This window comes from Pezoporus occidentalis, unplaced genomic scaffold (genome assembly GCF_034315485.1).
Source record: "Pezoporus occidentalis ecotype Australia unplaced genomic scaffold, CSIRO_AGI_Poc_V1 ctg56, whole genome shotgun sequence".
Taxonomy (NCBI): domain Eukaryota; kingdom Metazoa; phylum Chordata; class Aves; order Psittaciformes; family Psittacidae; genus Pezoporus; species Pezoporus occidentalis.
The window spans coordinates 1,521,384-1,539,731 of record NW_026915899.1 but is presented as its reverse complement, the minus strand read 5'-3'; the positions used below and the strand labels follow the sequence as shown (position 1 = coordinate 1,539,731).

Sequence of the window (18,348 nt, the reverse complement as noted above, 5' to 3'; positions counted from 1 at the left end):
TTTCTGTCCAAAGTGGTATTTGGGGCAAACACAGTCTGGCGAAAAATTCTATGTTTTATACATCTTACCACATCTACTGTACCCACTCAGAACACCAAACATAGATCACAATAGCAACAGGTCAAAATAGTTGAAAAAAAGGGAGATGAAGAGGAGATTTTTATATTTTCAAAGTCTTTCCTGAACATACAGAAAATATTAAATGTATTGACTCAGTATAAAACCTTGTATGGGTCTGTTAGCAAAGAACCATTTACATGCAAAGAGCTTCAACATCAGAAAGCTGATAATCTGTGAACAGACTCAAGAAGGGGGGTTTGATAATATTTTCTTCATTGAAAAATAATTAGACCTACCTAAGGCAAAACTTAGTTACATAAAAACCATTCTGAATTCATATCCCAACTGTATCATCACTGAGCTTTGCATCTTTATTAATAACAGCAGAATGCAGTCTGACAAATTTTCCAGCTATACATTCAGACAGTACATCCCACCTGTCTTGCCATACAGCCCCATCACTACCTTCCAAATGTCTTTGAGAAAATCAAGTAAGTAACAGATAAATAGAGCCAATCTATGTATCTGGCAATATATTCTCAAGCAAGACACATGGCACTGCTGGGTAGACAAGTATATCAAAAGGTTTAGCAGTCAAATTGGCAAAGTGGAAAAACAACAAACCGGCACTGACTGCTGGTTTGGAGCAGTTCGGACCTCAGACACACTCCTGGATTTCTAACAAATGCAACTGTAAGCCTTTATTCACAAACAACAGCCCTCTGGTTTCCACACTTGGCATCACACCTGAGCATGGAGGAGTTGGGCTTAAAACTCTCTCTGGCAATTGATACTGCAGCATCTGTCATGAACCCAGGCTGCTGAATGCCTATGAGAGAGAGATCGTCTGTTCTTCATAAACTTTATATGTTTATGAACACTTAATGGAGTTCAAAATGCATCTTTATCTCCAAAGGACCTTACATCCAACCTAAATCTTCAAGTCCACCATCAATGACTATGCTCACTGAAAAAGCTGGAACGCTACAGCAGAAGCTGTTAGGAAAGGAAGCAGAAATGTCCTAAGGAACTGATACAAGATTTCTAACAATTCCTGAGCCACTCAGCTATTTGATGAAAGTTATATAAAACTCTACTCACAATACAGCATTGCACAAAACAATTGGAAAGGCGGCATTAGAATGAATAGCTAGAAATTAAAGCAGCTGTTCCCAGACAATGCTTGCATCTCAGAGGGAGTCATGAACTCTCAACAAAACTTCATCACAAAATCAGTTTGTATGCCTGAAGTGGGGTCCTGCAGAAATTTTTAGACCATGTAGTAAAGTTTAGACCTTTACTTTAGATCTTTAGAGCCTCCAGTCAGCTAAATGCAGTACATACTTCAGAATTTTTCAGACTTCTGATTAATTGCATCAGAAAAAATTATGCTAAAAATCATCATAATGGCTCAAGTCAGAGATTTAAAAGTTTTACTCTAAATCTGTACCATGGCAACTGCACATATCAATAGGCATACAAAAAATTAAAGGATATTCTTTCATAAGATTCACAGCCCTCAGGTTTGCAAACCAATAAACTGAATGAAAAAAAACAGAAGAAATCGTTAATCTCTACATTAAAGGAGCTTTACAAACTCCACTAAAAAAACCCAAAGGACTTTGACTGTGAGGTGGCTGTTTTTAAAGCAGAAAATGAGTGTGAAACTTTTTTATTAAAATTATCTAGCCCTCAACCCAACTATACTATTTTTTTTTTCAATTTTCCTATCATCAAGCCTGCCTTCCATCTTTTGTTGTGTTCATATATTACAGCCTTCTTACAGGTTGTAATATATGAATACAGCAAACAAATAAACAACTCTAAGCAAAACACGTTTGTTATCAACAGAGAATGTGTCGAAACTAAAATTATATACGTATGTATAAATTACATACATTTTTCTTCTGAAAAGAAGTCTTCCAAAAACTGAAATTGTACTTCAGGCGTTTCTGATAACCATTAAGTCTGCTGTTGGTTATTACAATAGATTAAAAAGGCACAAACCAATAAATCTTTTAAAAACTGAAATCTTTAAAAAATGGAGCAATTTAATTGCTCACAGAACCAGAGGGAAACAGATGAGGCAAAAGATGCATCACAAAAAAAACAACATTTGACAATTTTTATGACGGAAAAGAGATATTTGCCTCCAGAAACCGGTAGTTTTTTGCTTATGATAATTCAGCCTTAATTGCTGTTGTTTTCTCTTCAGACAGGAGATTTAGAAACATTCCTGCATTTGAACTACTCCATTTGAACTTGAGAAGCCACCAAGATGTTTGTTTTCCTTCTTCTAATCTATGAATTAAAATGAAGTCAAAAGGATGAGACCCATAATCATAATGTCATGATTAATTTAAGGAGACAAGATTTGGTTGGACTTTCTGTGCTGTGGTTTCAGATAATTACTTTATCTGAAGTAAATTTCCTTAATGCATATGTTTACAAGGGTTCAAAATATGCGACAGTAAAGGGCAGCTGAAGCTTGCTCTAGGAGTACAAAATGGCAGCAATAGCTAAAGAGTAATGGAAAAATAAGGATACTGCTGCTGTAGAAGGTGACATTACATGAAGTGGTGATACATGAAGTGGACTGCTGTGGTATAACTGGCCTTTTCTTATCCTGATCTAAACTGTCTACCTAACTAGACATTCATCCTTCTAATTAAAGGGCAAAAATAGGATTTGGAAGTCTGGCTTCACATCCAAAAAAGCCTTAGCAGGTTACACTGAGCTAAACAGGGGCAGAGGAGCTGTTCTTGTCAAATCATTGCTTCTGGAAAGAGAGTGATGCTTTTCAAATGTTTTAAGAGTGTTATATGAAACTTGTGACTCCAGCTTCCTCTATTTTAGCTGTTATTCTTGTTAAAACCCATAAGAAAATTAGGTTTAGAAACTGTGAATCACCTGTAAGGCACTTTAATTTTCCTCTGTAGGTAAAATGGATTGTAAGGCAATCACAGGAGTCTGGGTGTGATCCACTGCCAACTACAGATTGCTTTACAATAGAGATGCTTTACAATAACAACAAAACAAACCCTAGTTCTGAAAGGAATTTAAATAATGAAAGCTAAAAAAGCAGAAGAATGGGTATTGATGATGTCTCCACATCTCCTTACAAAAATCTACTGTATATACTTCCAGGGAAATAAAAATATTGTAGATAGACATAAAACCAACCTAAAAATCTGCCAGCAAATGCAGGCAGACAGTTGGTGCCTGGAAACCTCATGATCCCCCTTTCCTCAAATTATTAGTACAATACCTGGCAAAATTTATAGCCAGCAAAATATGGTTAGAGACCAGGCTCTGCCAAAGTCATTTGCAGGTTCAAACATTCTTTTGCCAGCTAATCTAGGTAACAGCTTGTAGCAACAGCTTAAAACTATGTAGGACTCCTGCCAGCATTTTGTGCTCTTGCTGTAGAGGATTGTTTCCAAAAAGGCAGGCTTAGCCAAGCAACAAAGCAGTCACTAATCAGTTTAGCATCAATTAAACTCAACCTTCAGATTACTTTCTCGGACCTATTCTTGTCCTAATGCCAGTCAGCACTCTCTCTTCCATCCAGCTAAACCTTCAAAGAACCAGTCTACAGTTAGAAATTGGACCAAAAAAAAGAAACTTCGAGCTGGTGATCTGGATAACAGAAAACAGATATTGGAATCTTTCCTATTTTTCCTTTCTTTACAAAAAGACAGCTTCCAGTCCAGCTTTCTCTGGATCATCTACAGAACATTCCTCCACCTAAAACTCCTCCTCTAAAGCACTCAGAGCTAGCTCATTTTCTGCATATGAATGACACACTAAAGCAAATACCCCTTCTGTCCTGGACTATGACATGAATATTTTCTAAAAATATCAACTGTATTCATTTTTCCTTTCTGTAAAATTTACCAAATCACAAGATCAAAACTGCAATATTTATCCTAAGAAGATATAGAACAATTTTACTTAAGTACCAGGCTCTTCCCCACTGTCTCACAATGTTTCCAGAAACACTGGAAGAACCACTCCTAGTAAGGGAGGAAACTTCCTAACTCATATAGTTCTCTAATCCTCTGAGAAAGCTCAAATAAAGGTTGCTTGCTTGAGTCCATTTCTGTTTGTTTGTTTGAGGTTTTTTTTGGTGTTGTGGGTTTTACTTATGCATAGCCCCCGATCAGCCAAGAATGAGAAAAGACTGTCAGCTTGCTTAATAACTCAGTGGTTTTAAGTTTTCCACAGCAAATATATCCAATGGTATAATAAGACACCCTGCTCTAAAAGCAAATAAAAGCTAATTAGACATAACCACTTTGGTTCTAGAGAATTAAGTAGTCCAGGGAGTTTTATCATGCCCAGATGAACTGAAAGGTTGTTTTTTTTTCCTCAGGGAACCTATATTTCAAATAAATAGTCCCTCCAAAAGATCTTTTTAATCCACACACTGAGAACAAAACCACTAAGAATAAAGATTTTTAGGGTTTGTTTCTTTTTGACAGCAAGTTGAGCTGGTCTTTTGGGAATCCTGAAAACAAAGCAGCTTTATCTGTAAAGGGAAAAAAACTATCTTTCCCTTGATAATACATTCTTTGATATAAAGCTTTGGTGATGGAAAATCTATATGACTGAGTACTTGCACAAAGGCAGCAGCAGTTGAGAATACCTCTGAATAGGACAAGAAGCAGTGGCAAGTAGGGAAGCAATAAAAGGAGCTCATTTTGGCTCTGTATGACATGTTCTTTATAGAAAGCAGAAAGTACTGTAATGAAGTCCTTTAAAACTGGAGAAACCATGATAAAACAGAGAGCAAACAGAGAAGAATGGGTATGTAGATGATGCCAGCAGGAGCTGAGAGGCGGCACAGATAAGAGTCCATATGGGTGGAAAAGGAACCCCAGAGTGGTACTGTCAGACCTCTGGAGTGGGGGAATGAGGAAGAGGAAGGCTGACCTGTTTCTTTGATAAGGAAAACAGGGGTAGGGACAGAAAAACAAGGATCACATTGTGCTTTCCTTCTAGCTGTGGTAGGCACCTTAGAAACAAAGCAGTAAGGTATCAAGGTAGACTTCTGCATACCTGCAGTCTGCAGTGTAGTTTTAGCAAACATTTCTTCACATGGTCTGCTCTAGAACTGCTTTACACAGGAAGCAGTGATGTGACCCTTATTAAAGAAAGCAGGTGAGGAAAGATAAAGTGATGTAGCATCACACAGACACAACCAAAATAAGCCAAGAGTTGTAACAGCCTAAAGAGCTTCTCTCTCTACTCATCAAGCAACGAAGTGCAGTGCAGAACACTTAGCAATCTGGAATAAAAAAGCTTTTTTTTCCCTTTGAGTTAAGGAAAGATGCCTAAAAGAAAACTGCAGTAAGGGCCGTTTCAAGAGTGCTTTTGGGTTTTTTGCCTTTTTTATGTGTTGGTGGTGATGTTGCTGTTGTTTTCAATTAAAAGAGCACCAGAAAAACCGATGACTCTGTTCCCTCAAACCCAGTCAGTAACCTACTCTCAAGCTGATCTTCCCAACTGCTCCTGTATTAACAGTCATACAGATACTGCAGTTTATTTCCTGGGAAACACACTTCAAACCCTACATTTTTTAGGGTGTTTTCTGCCCAAAACCTTACTTCAGTGATATTACTTTTCCCCCTCCATCCTTTGCTTCATGCCCTAAGCCAGTAGTTTAACAGTGAAAACAGATTTCCAGTCTTTGCCCTCCAAAAGAATACGACACAGGGACACGTTCCCAGGAGGGAAGAGGAGAAACAGGAAATTTAATAGAACTGCGAAAGGAGCCTGGCGGTCAGTGCAAGTCTCCATAGAAACTTATGGATGCAATCTGTTGTGTGTTACTCTTTTTTATTAATGGCATATTTAGTTTATACCATCTCCTTAAAAAGTTAAAAAAAAACCCACATTTATCTAAGGGCCCTGAAAAATTCCTCTCACTTATTTAAAATTCAGATGCCATTAGCAATAAAAGCTTCATTAAAAATAAAAAGAAAAAAGTTAAATTAGAGATGAGATCCATATTTAAACATTTGAAAAACCTGTTTTGAAATCAGTATCATTATCGCACAGCTCAGTTAGGTTCCAGAACGATCAGAGAGGAGAAAAATCAAAAAATCACTGTAGGTTAAAGTCAAAGAACTTTCAAGTTTGGCTTCCTAACAAGAGAGCACCATCAATGGGTGCACAGATGACAGAACAGCAGACCAGTTTGAAGTTAAAATAAGTCTTTAGAAACTGCTTCAACACTGTTTTACACTGAAGCGTTTAAACTTGAGCACAAAGTTGAGTTCCACTAAAGACAGAAGGGCAGATACACACCCAAACAGTTCACTGAACTACAGCCTAAGATCATACCTTACCTAAAAATACTAACTAATTTGCTACCTTTTAGTATTAACCATCTACTATCAGAAACACACAGGACTCTAAGACAACCACTGTCACTCAACCACAGCATGTTCTTCAGCAGAGAAGGCCAACCACATCCTGGAATAAAGAGCAGGCACATTGCCAGCAGGCAGTTCTTCCCCTCTACACAGCACTTCCAAGACCCACAGCTACAAGGAGCACAACACCTTGCTTCATGAGCCTGGAGGAGAACCAGCAAAGGTAGACATGGCTGGAACTCATAACATACAAGGAGATGCTGAAACAATTGGGATTGTTCAGTTTTTTAAAAGAGAATTTAAAGATTTCTGCTATCTACAGCCACCTGCAGAGGGCCAAAGAGAGGACAGACTCAGATTCCCCAGAGGTGTGCAGGGGTAGGACAAAAGTCAAAAGACAAGTTGGAATGCGCAAGATTTGAACCAGATGTGAAGTCTGTTTATTTGGACCCACAGAAGTAGTCAAACACAGAAAGCGATATGCAGACAGCTTGCTGAAGAACCTGATGCGATTTGGCCTGATTTGATCAGGGATTGGATTAGGCACCCATCAGAGATCCATGATTCTTACATGAAACTTACATCATTCTAAAATTTGTGCTGGTACTGGTTATTACAACCAATAATAATGAAAAAGGAAGTTTGGTACTCGTAGTCAAAAAATACCCCAATAAAATCCCACCCCACCCCAAAAAATCAAACTGAATATTAGGAATTAATGGACAATCATGACACTGTATGATAGCGCACTTCATTCTAATCCTATTAAAACCTTAATGGCTTTCCAACATTTATTACAAGTACTATTTTCACAGTTAACTTAAAGAGTGACTGAAAAGCCTCCTTACATACGGATCCTGTGAAACTCTGCCATCTCCCTACTGACAACAGTAGATCAATCCCTTTTTGCAATTTTAGTCCTAGGCTTCATTAATCAAGAACCTCTCAGTCACACTGGACTGACAGCTTTTACCCTGAATTTATAACTTCTACAGAGAATGCAAACCAATATTGAAATCAGCAAGTGTAAAACACTTGACTACTGGGCCTATAAGGATGCTGGGGATGGACTCTTCATTAGGGACTGTAGTGATAGAACAGGGGGTAATGGGTTCAAATTTAAACAGGGGAAGTTTAGATTGGATGTAAGGAAGAAGTTCTTTACTGTAAGGGTGGTGAGGCACCGGAATGGGTTGCCCAGGGAAGTTGTGAATGCTCCATCCCTGGTGGTGTTCAAGGCCAGGTTGGACAGAACCTTGGGTGACATGGTTTAGTGTGAGGTGTCCCTGCCCATGGCAGGGGGGTTGGAACTAAATGATCTTAAGGTCCTTTCCAACCCTAACTATTCTATGATTCTATAACTGGTATGAAATATGACATAGCAATAAGGGAGACCTTATTTCAGCCTTTCAGTATATTAGAGAGGGCTTAGAAGACAGATGGGGAGAGACTTTGTACCAGGGTCTGTAGTGACAGGACAAGAGGTAATGGTTTTAAACTAAAAGCGAGTAGATCAGCTTGTATAGAAGGGAGAACCTCTTCTCTGTGAGGGTGGTGAGGCCCTGGCACATGTTGCCCAGAGAAGCTGTGGCTGCCCCATCCCTGGCAGTGTCCAAGGCCAGGCTGGACACAGCTTGGACCAACCTGGTTTAACGGAAGGTATCCTTGCCTGTGTCAGGGGGTTTGGAACTGAATGATTTAAAAGTCCCTTCCAACCCAAACTGTTCTATGACTGATAAGAGCTGTATGCAGTTCTCATCCCCTTTGCTTTCTCACCTTCATCTCAAAAAAATAGGAATACAGTAGAAATGGGGGAAGATTAAGAAAAGGACAAAAAGAACAATCAAATCAATGGAATGGTTCCAACACAAAGCACTAATAACACTATTTTCACAAGGCCCCTGCGTACTAAAATGCATATACAATTATACTATATTAGTATACTTATGTCTGGATTCACAACAAGCTAGTATTAACAGTCTGTTTAGTGTGATTCTGCCTTCATTATCATAATAGACCTCTGCTTTAGCTACAGATGAAAACAACAAATCAAGTACACCGTGCTCAAGCTGGAGGAAAAAAAAAGATTAGGAGTGGGAATGCAAAAATGTTGCACAAAATCAAAAGTGCCACAATGAAGGCGAGCAGAGAACATGGTTGCTTCAAAAATAAGACAACAAAAGTCCTGTATAAAATGTCAGGTGCAAAACCAGAAGCATAGGTGTGACCCACCATGTGTTGGCCGCTATCAAAGCAGAATGGTGGCAAAATAGGCTTTGTCTGACATGGCACGGCCATTTTTACCAAATTGTCAAAAATCCACAGTGTAGTGGACACATGGTTCATGTCTGGGGTCCACGGACAACAAGCAAAATATATGATCTACTGTAGATCATATCTTGCTGCAGCAGCAATTCCAATTCAACCACCTGCTTAAGTATTAGCAGTGGCTGAAGTAATAATTTACAATATAAAAAGTCAGAGAACAGATAGGAATCTCTTGGGCTTTGATCCTAAGAAATGTTTTTATCACAAGAACTGGGGATTATGAAAAGCTGAGGTTCATAACATCTTCCAATCTTCCAGTTTCTGGAGGATTCTCATACAGCCTATGTGAATTTTTATGTTCCACCCACTCTGGAGTTTCAGGCATAACAAAGTAGATCCCTGCAGCACTGAAGAACACAAGGAGAACCTACCCTAGTCAACAAATGAAGTCTAAATAAAAAATAAGTAAAAGCTAGATAGGCATCAAAACAATCCTTTCTTTAGAGTTGGTCTACCTACACCCTCCTGTAACAGAAAATCACTATTATAATAGAATCAGCATTAACCATCTACTAAAAATACATCCACTGCAGCAACTTGCTTTCAGATCCTCCCAGGTATCCCTAAAGATGCCACACGGGAACATGTTATGCTCAGCTTCTTCTTAATTTCCTTTGTTAACGTTCATTTTTGTAGGGAGACAAAAAGCAACGATGGAAACAGTAAGCACCAGGGCACTTACAGCAAAATCAATAAATAACCTTCTATATGTAAAATACACAAGAAAATCCATGCTAGACCAACTGCTGCACATGGAAGATGCTGTTACAACAAGCTATTTAAATAGTTCTGGTCTGCGCAGGTTCCAGGCCAAATCTATTGGCGTTAAGAAGTAATACCTGGAGAAAAAACCATCTGCATTACCACCTTGTTGACATTTTTAAGGTTTCAACTTTAACATTATGACTTGCAAAAATGCAGCGAGCACTCTCAGCTGAAACACTATTAAAAAAGAAAAATACTTAAATTCCTTTCATAAAGGCAGTAAGAACATAAACTGCATTAAGGAAAAAGCTGATTTTAGGACCAACATGAATTCTTACCTAGGGCTTCAGAAGCACATGTGCTCTACCTGAAGTCAAAGATGACACAAGGCAAAATTCATAGAGCAATTCACAGCATCCCAGTGGAAGTATCTGGTCAGCAACTAGTGGTTACTGATTAGCATTTCAGTTTCCCCAGGAGCTCATGGTTTTCCTAGATTTGAGGGTAAAAATATCACTAGCATAGCTGGAATTTCAGGTAACCTTCCTGGCTTCAGGGCAAACTGGAGACTTCCCACTAATGATCAGTTGTCACTCAGAGAAGGGAGAGAATTCTACCCAGACATGAACATCCTCTCTCATACACAAGCTATTTTTCCAGAGGTGAAACAACTTCTTCTGAAAAATAGATGTTTCAAGGATAAGCACTAAAAAGAACAGAAATTGTATCAAGTCCTACCTCCTGTTTACCAAAAAAACAAAAGAAGGGGGCTATTACTCCACTTAGAATTTGTCAGTGTGCAGAGTCTGACAAATCTGAAGGCATCAACAAAATTGCTTCATACCGTCAGTGAGTTACAACAGTCTGGTTTGCCACTGGACTGGGTCAGGAAACAATGAAGTTAATTTTCAGTGTCAGATATAAGAAGCATCTGCATCTTAATTTGGATACCAGGAAAATATTTTCATGTCTCTCAGTAAAAGCATCATTGCCCAACCGTGCCTCCTGCCAGCTGTCACCAACCTATTATGCAGGCTGCAAGGAAAAATTCTTGGGCAGGAAGTCTGGGGGAAACTTGTAAACAAAAACAGAGGGTGAGCAAAGCTGGAAGAAAGCTGCAGTGTTTGGACCACCTACGTTTCAGGGTGGATTTCCAAATAATCTCCATTCAGTGACCTCGTATTTCCTGCTTTCACTGAGCTGACACAGTCACTGACAGAAATCACTGCTGTTGATCATGCAGGCTGTGAAGCTAATCTGAGAAGCTAATTCATTTCCATTCTCCATCTATACACTTATTTGTATGTTCTCTACATATCTACATCTATATGTATTCTGCACCTACACAGGTAGGATGAAGGTACAAGCACACAAGCATGGCAGAAGGTGGAGAGTGGAGGTAAGAATGACTTGCCTGATTACAGCACATAGGGAAAAATAAGGCAGATAGAGAATCAAGTTTACAATATAGAAATGACACCACCTTTGATGAACTGACAATCTCAGGCTGACTTTGAGCAACCAGACAGAGAAAGATTTCAGCTTTGGAAAGAACTAGGGTAATATATGCTACATAATGATGATTTTTCATAGAAATTGATGGATAAGAAAAAAGCCAACTATGCTTACAGTCATAAACTGGTTTCTACAAGTTTTTTTTGCCAGATAATTAGCAGCCTACAAATGCATGCATGACCTAACATTCATCTGGAGGGAACAGTAGATGTTTAAGATCAAACACAGTAAAACTTGCAGAGTAACGCTGAGATATGAAAGCCATGCGACTTGATGCACATAGCACAACTAAATACAAACTGATCATCTGCATTACCAAAAATTACTCAAGTGTAAATTCATACTTGGTATAATACACTAAGTGCAAGCTACAAGAAAAGTTTAGCCATGGCATGGCAACTTTGAGATCAGTTCCACCACAAAGAAAAGTGATTTCCTTACGGACAGAAAATACTATGAAGTCCTCCCCTCCCTGAAGAAGTGCTAACTTTGACTGGGGTAAGGGGAGGATATACATAACCCACCAGACTCAATTACCTTCAGGTTTAATAACATGCTCATACCCTAAAATGTACAACAGATTTTAACACAGAAGCTTCCTTATTTGTGTCAAAAAATGAATTCCTCTGGGCAATACGCAATTTAAGAAGCAGTATGACCATGTGCATCTTGGCAAGTAAGGCAGTGCAGTAGGCAGGGATTACTGGGTCAAAGTTGTTTGAAGCAGAGGTCCCTAGATGTACATGACATGCTATTTTATGTCAGATTAGATTTAGCCTGGTCCCCTAGGCAGAACTTCACCATGCATGGGGCTGTTAGAAGCTGCCCTGAGACTCTCATTGATTAGAACTTTCATATCTCCAAAAGACTCCAAGCCCATTGAATGCATCCCTGGAGCGAATCTCCAATTTAATTTTCCCCTCAAGGAAGTTACTCCATGGGCCTAACACTGTTTTGCAGTCTGAACAAACAGTACATGAGGGTGACGATCAGAGACAAGAAGAGACTCACTGAAGAACTATGCTGCTGTTCAGAGCCAAAATGTTAATGCAGGTGCAGTTCAATGCATCTTTTAGTAGCTGACAGCAACCAGAATGGTTCTGCATAAAACCACAGTAGGAAAAAAAAGCAATATAAACTGCTCCTATTAAATATTAGGTTTTATTTAAAATTCATTTAGAAGACATATAGGACAAAATTAATTCAGTATTTTGTAATGCTAGCATAATGTATTCAATCGTGGAGCAGCTCCCTGGAGGTTTGAGTTTTATTCTTTTTCCTACCTATTATTTTTCCCCCTCCTCATTACTAGTTTTGCAAGTTCATCCTAAAATATGAGAGTCACCTCAGGTCCTTTACCACTGTTGTCAACAGCTTTTGGCAAGCAACAGAATGCTTTTTTATTTTCCTGTAGGTTTTATTTTATTTCTCCACAGAATTGTAAGGTCCTACTCCCTTCAGCAGGGCTGTACAGCTTTTTATTAGACAAGCCTAGTATATAATGATAAAAATCATGGGGGTTGAGGAAGGAGCAGGGGAAAAATAAAGGCAAGTCCTGAGAGCTGATTATGTTCTATGCCCTCTTCTTGCATACTGGATTTTTAGGAACAACCAACACACAAGGGGAAAGGAATTTATAATTTTAGAATAGATTTGCCAGAAGAGGTATAGGAACATGGAATAAGTTGGCTTTTTTTTTTTTAAATTAGCTTGAAGAAGTCCTTACCATGTTGCTACTGAAAGCTGATAGAAACTTCAGTTCAAATAACAACCAAATCTTGTCCATTAGGAACAAATTTAGGTAACTAATCCAATGGAAATGTGAACACCAAAGAGATTAATTTATCAATGCTACTGCAGTGTATTTTCGTACTTCCAACTTCAGGGAAGAATTTCAATTTCAGCGCATTTTAAATTTCATACTTTCAGAAAGAAGCCTTCACATCAAACACTTTACTTTCAGCTGTTCCATGACAACACCAGCTTTTATTTGGGTCAAGCTGCAGACACCTTCGGACCATTTAAATGAAAGTGTCAATGCAGACTTCTCATCCTCGCAGTCACCTGAAGCATCCTATCTCATCTCCTGCTTGCCAGCCTTTCCCTGCAGATCACTGCTGGCCGTTCTGCAGCAGCCAGGAAGGTCTCAGCTCCTATGTGGCTCACACTTCCCTCGCAGGTCAGTGCCAGTTGCTTAGAAACACTGCAGGAAGGGCATTTTGCATTGGCTTTAGATAGAATCATAGAATAGTTAGGGTTGTAAAGGACCTTAAGATCATCAAGTTCCAACCCCCCTGCCATGGGCAGGGACACCTCCCACTAAACCATCTCATCCAAGGCTTCATCCAACCTGGCCTTGAACACTGCCAGGGATGGAGCATTCACAACCTCCCTGGGCAACTCATTCCAGTGCCTCACCACCCTAACAGGAAAGAGTTTCCTCTTATATCCAATCTAAACTTCCCCTGTTTAAGTTTTAACCTGTTACCCCTTGTCCTGTCACTACAGTCCCTAATGAAGAGTCCCTCCCCAGCATCCCTATAGGCCCCCTTCAGATACTGGAAGGCTGTTCTGAGGTCTCCACGCAGCCTTCTCTTCTCCAGATAACGATGAGCACAATTGATAGCAGCTGACTGAAGATGCTTTGAACTTTTTCCATATTTCAAACCAACCTTTGCAGTATTAAGAGAAACCCATGACAGATTTGAAGAAGCTGAGCAAGGTCAGGATTGAATTAGGACAAAGGGAAGCAGAAAACTGTGGTTGAGAGTCTAGCTAGAATTTACTGAGAGAAAAAAAAAAAACATCAAACTTCTCAAGAAGTAGTTTTGAAGAAAACTATTTGCTGCTCTCAGATGAGAGGGCTTAGGAGAAAATGTTTACTTGTGCCACAAAAATACAACCCATCTCAACCACATTGACTCTAAGTACATCAAGTCATTTAGAACTAGCACTTCCAGGTGCACTGCAGACCTCTGAAAAGGAATGATGGCTTTTTCACTTCCAGTCCAAACCAGTGGCTGCTTCTGCTTGGGTCACTCTGTGTACTGTGGGTAGCAGCTGGCTGACAAGGTGATCCAGTGAAACTTGGGTGATGGAATGGAACATTTTACAGGAACACTACATGCTACATTCTGCATCTTTAACACATGAAAATGGAAGTGGTCCAGTAGCACTCACCATTAAAGGAAAGGACACGTGTTTCCCGTGAGAAATAGTGAGGCTAGGATCACCAGACACAATGGACAAGGGAGAAGAAGCAAAGATGTGGGACCCAGCAACATTTCTATCAGCAAGAAACACCCAAAATTCAGAAAAACAACAATCTCTACAAAAGGAGCTGGGGGAGCAGCAGCCTGTGGGAAAGGAACAGATCCAGAAGGGTGAACCCACACACATGCCAGCAAAGGAGAGCAGCACATGTTACCCTTACGCAGAAAGGACATGTGAGGGTGGGTAATCTGCCTCCAGCGACTGGAAGCTTCGCAGCCGAGTCAGGCGACTACTTTTGCTTCTGCACTCTCTACAGATAGCTGCTGCTGCATAGCCAAGCGTTCACCTCAAAAACACCAGAGACCCTTCGCCATGCGGCTCAAACCTTCCACCAGCAGCCACCACAGCTACAGAGAAACAGTGGTTTAGGTAGGGAGTGCATGCCTCCAAAGATGTGATACGTGATGCTATTTATTTTAGAAGAGAGAGCAAATTAAGTTATTTTTACATTGATTCTTCCAGGTAATTCACTCTGTAAATTAACCTGTAAGCATTAAGTCTAGAAGAAATTAAAGAAATGTTGTCACACTGTGCTGCAATATAAGAATTTATAATTTAAACAAGCGACCTTTCTCAGGAAAGAACAGCAACTCAATTCTGTGACTGAGAGGAGTATTTTTCTTCACTATTCAGGTCGGATAGATGGCATTGCAATACCACTGATTTAAAACAGGAGGCTTTTCTATTCTCAGTGGACAAAGACAATGATCACAAATATCACCTACGTGACACACTTCTTCCCAGGCCTCAAATAAAGAGAAGCTCTCAAAAGCAGCCAATGTGACTTAACAACAGCAAAAACATATGGTTCTGTCTAGAACAGTGACGTCAACATTTAAGTAATCATTTCAGAGGACCAGCATACAAAATGAGCACCATCATCCCCCTTCTCCTGTGCAAAGTGACAGTGAACCACCCCGACTCTTCAGCCATGAAGCTCTAACAATACACACTGCTGTAGGAGAAAAATCCCCTAACTCAGCATTTGTTACATGTAAATCATGTAACAAATCATGTAAATCAGGCCTCTTAAACACCCTTCCTAGCCCCCACACTCTACATACAATTTGTTCCTCCCAAAGGCCAGGTATTTGCTTTAAAATCTCAAAGTTCACTAATGACACCAACACCCTGTATCACTTCACCACAAGGAACAACTGGAAAGATTGTACAGATTGTGACTTCTCCACAAACTCACTGCCTTACTTTTAAATCAGTAAAGAAAGTCTTTATACCAAAAACAATTAAAGTTATTCCAAGCTCAAGCACTGTGACACAGACCTAACATCTGCATCTCAAACATCTTCCCTTATTTTACAAGGATGGAAAGAAATATTTAAGGAGGTGGTAAACACATTAATCTGTCACTGAACCTGACTTTTGGTTGTTCACATTTGGTATGTACTGGAAGGCAAGTATCAAAGACATACAGATACTAAACAGCAGAAAACCAAAATGAATTACATGATAACAGCTTTTCAGTTAATACGAGGAGAACAAATGTTTGTTTATTTTTGCTTGCTCTTGCTTCCTCAAAGAGCAATACCACGATGCAAGCAGTCTGGCACCAAAGAAAAAAGCAAAGTGAATAATGCAAGACTTCTCAGAATGAACTGTACAAATAATTCAGGTGCTCCTTAAAGTGCACTTCATGTTTTATATAGAAAATGGAGGGGGGTGGGAATCTATGGACTGTATTTTAAACTATTTTTTTATATTCTGTGGACATATTCCATTTCAAGAAGTGAAGAAAAGTAAATTTAACCTGGAAATGTACACAGATACATACTCAGAATGAACACTTCAGCCATCTCTTCCAGGTATACCAAAGTGTACCTGATGGCCTTGCTTGCCCCAGAAGTAACAAATCTTTCTGGACTTGGGTAGCCGAAAAAGGTTTGAAGAGAAAGATTTGTTAATAATTTATCCTTGAGGAGGAAGAAGGGGAAGTCACACAGTGCCATTGAAACACTACACTTCTAACAAGTGAGAATGCACTCCCTTCTCCCTGCTCTCTTTCAGAGTCTGCTTGTTCACACTAACATTATAGATTGACAGAATCATTGGAGAAACCTTTATAAGCCCGTCAGTTTCCCACTCCAGTATGGCAACACTGTCATGATGTGTGTAAAGTGCCCAGACTGATCTTTTGGACAGTACAAGAACTTGGGGTAGGATATTGCTGAACTGCACCACTCATTAACAAATGATGCACTACACTAAATGGAAATTGTTACCCGATGGCATAATGCTATCACAGAAAGTATCACATATCCATCCTAACCCACGAGGCAACCACTACTTCCTGTTAACATACAGGACAAGTACAGAACAGTTTCCAAGGACTAATGCACAAGATTCTGTATCCTCCGGAATATGACATTCTCAGTAAATAAGGTACAAGAGAAAAAAAAATGTCATTTAAGGCAGGCTGACAGGACAGATACAGACCAAAAGTAAGCATGGGCAGAATTTCAAGTTCTGATTTCCCTGAAGCACATCAAAACCTGTAGTTGTGAGCAGCAAGTCTCAGTTCAATATTTCCTAAGCATTCCTTGTAGATATCATTTCATTAGCCATTGTTATTGAAACAGTGGAAGAAACAAGACGTACCTATCCCTATAAAGTATCAAAAGAATTAAAAAATCAAAAGACAATGGTACACCTCAAGAAGTAATAAAAACAGGTTAAAGGTATTAGGTAAACACAAACCAACTCAAAACTACAGGGCAACAAGGATTTCGCAGAGCTCATCATTCAGGAGGTCTGTACTTCAAACACATCGGGGATTAATTTGTGACTCCTGTTTCGACTAGAAAGCCCTTAATACATATATATGTTTTACTCTGGAACCAGACAAGATATAATGCAAGCAGATTGTCTGCAGCTGTCTTTGGGGTTGCATTGACCTAACTAGCTATCTATCTAAATGCAATTTCTAGTGATCACTTCTTAGTTTTCGCTTTGTGTTGTTTTTTTAAGGACTGTGAGAGTGTTACTGTCTGTGCATGGCAGCTCAACTTGCATAACAGCACAGAACAGGCTCTGATGGCGTTGGGTTTCTAAAGCACTTGAGAAAAGCATTACAGCACCCTAAGCTAGTGGGAGAGCAAGAGTCAAGCATCAGGCTTCAAATACAGCAGTAATGCCAACTAAGGCAGATGTCTGACCTACAGGCCACAGAGAAATCCTCCTCACAGGCATCTAGAATCCCACCACACAGTGATAAACTGTTGTTGTTTTACCTGGACAAAAATTACTCGGACCAACCTCCACACAAGGATATACAAGACAATATGACCCTGAATAAAGTGGGAGTCTTCTCAAGGACCAAGGTGCTTGAGTGCCAAGGTGCCAAGATGCCAAGCCTGAACGTTTGCTTGGTTTAGCAGCACTCACATGGCATTTAGCATAAAATGTTGAGGATGGTCTAGTATTGCTAGGGGTAGCAGTGGCAGCTGAATCCCATCACAAGCCTCATGTAACCCTTGGAAACCTTTTGGTGCAAAGCCCTTGCCTGCTCTCTGTGAAGTGGGATTAGCAGAGCTTCACTGCAGTAAGGAATTTGAACATACAGTTATTTGGAAATCAAGACAAGAGGTGTACACTTTTTAAATGGAACCATTTCCCAATCAGATTGCAAAACAACTACTCCCCCTGAAAAAACCCAAAGAACTTTCTTAACAGGAGGCAAATTCTAGGAGCAAATATATAACAACTAGAAGATGTCATGTAACAGTGAAGAGTAAATGCTCTAAGTATATTTCATAAGTGACATGTACAGCATGTGAACCATACTGCATCTCAGCACAGTGCTGTAGCCACTTGATACCTTGGGTCTGTTCTCAATTCTAACAGCAATTAAGTCACACTGCCTCAACTATTCCTCCTGTAAAAGAGAAGGCTGACCTTGATCTCTCATCAATGGAGCTGTGTAAGGACCACTACATACAGGTTATCCAGTACCTAGGCTCTTAGTCACTGAAGAACTGTAAGAGGAACTGAGGCCTTTATTCCCAGTCCAAATGAAGGAAAATGGAAGAACGCGGTTTTCTTGAGTTTTAAGGAGTCTGGGTCTATGCTGTGC

At 39.6% G+C, this 18,348-nt stretch overlaps 1 protein-coding gene across 2 annotated transcripts in view; it reads right to left on the bottom strand.

The window, feature by feature from the left end:
• The window catches only part of SLC2A13 (solute carrier family 2 member 13), a 163,766-nt gene that overhangs the window by 89,932 nt on the left and 55,486 nt on the right, over positions 1–18,348 (bottom strand). The gene's annotated exons all lie outside the window — the stretch shown is intronic.